Here is a 1,279-nt window from a genome sequence, read left to right as displayed (position 1 = left end):
CCTTACTGTGTGCGCAGGCCATGGTATTCATTATTGATCTGGTATCATGACCGATGCCACATTCCCTAAAGGGAGACACAAAATGCTGGGGTAACTCTGCGGGACAGGCAGCATCTCGGGAGAGAAGGAATGGGTGACGTTTTGGGTCGAGACCCTTCTTCAGACTGAACATTTCCTGTCCACATACATGACAAATTGTCTTTTAAGTGGCATTGAGAGACTTTCAGATGGGCACATGGATGTGCAGGGAATGGAGGGATGTGGATTGTACGCAAAAAAAATAAAAAAATTGGAAAAAAATAAAATTGGAACGATACAGAGAAGATTAGCATGGCCACTGCGCAAGGATGACACGGAAATTCGTGGATTTTAGGGCAGCACGGTGGCGCAGCGGTAGAGTTGCTGCCTTACAGCGAATGCAGCGACGGAGACTCAGGTTCGATCCTGACTACGGGCGCCGTCTGTACGGAGTTTGTACGTTCTCCCCGTGACCTGCGTGGGTTTTCTCCGAGATCTTCGGTTTCCTCCCACACTCCAAAGACGTATAGGTATGTAGGTTAATTGACTGGGTAAATGTAAAAATTGTCCCTAGTGTGTGTAGGATAGTGTTAATGTGCGGGGATCGCTGGGCGGCGCGGACCCGATGGGCCGAAGGGCCTGTTTCCGCGCTGTATCTCTAAATCTAAATCTAAAAATCAGGCAAATAAGAGATGGTCTTGGCATCATATTTGGCAAAGACATAACGGGACAGAGAGCCAGGGTCAGGTGAGGACCCTTCTCCGGAATGAATTCAGGATGGTGTCCAAGCCAATAACATCACCTATGTACTCCAGAGATGCTCCTGACCCGCTGAGTTATTCCAGAACTTTGTGCCTTTTTCAGGATGCTTTCTATGAGGCGTCTGTAGAAGTTGGTCAGAATTGATGGTGATTTTCGATAGTCTTGGACGGAAGTTCATAAGTTATCAGAGCAGAATTAGCCCATTCGGCCCATCAAGTTTAGTCTTTTCATTCAATCATGGTTTGAAGAAGGGTCTCGACCCGAAACGTCACCCTTTCCTCTCCCCAGAGATGCTGCCTGCCCTGCTGAGTTACTCCAGTTTTTCTGTGTCTATCTTCGGTTGAAACCAGCACATTCAATCATGGTTGATCTACCTCTCCCTCTCAACCCCGGTGTTGGTGTGTTATCTTGGCTGCAGCGACCCAAAGCATCACCTATTCCTTTACTCCAGAGATGTTGAGTTACTCCCAGCTTTTTGTGTCTATCTTTGGTTTAAACC

General features: G+C 47.5%; 1 pseudogene; it reads left to right on the top strand.

The window, feature by feature from the left end:
* The first annotated feature begins 279 nt into the window (after nucleotides 1–279).
* LOC144594985 (U6 spliceosomal RNA) lies at nucleotides 280–371 on the top strand (annotated as a pseudogene).
* Nucleotides 372–1,279: the final 908 nt, after the last annotated feature.

Source organism: Rhinoraja longicauda, chromosome 6 (genome assembly GCF_053455715.1).
Source record: "Rhinoraja longicauda isolate Sanriku21f chromosome 6, sRhiLon1.1, whole genome shotgun sequence".
Lineage (NCBI taxonomy): Eukaryota > Metazoa > Chordata > Chondrichthyes > Rajiformes > Arhynchobatidae > Rhinoraja > Rhinoraja longicauda.
This window is presented reverse-complemented; position numbering and strand designations above follow the sequence as displayed.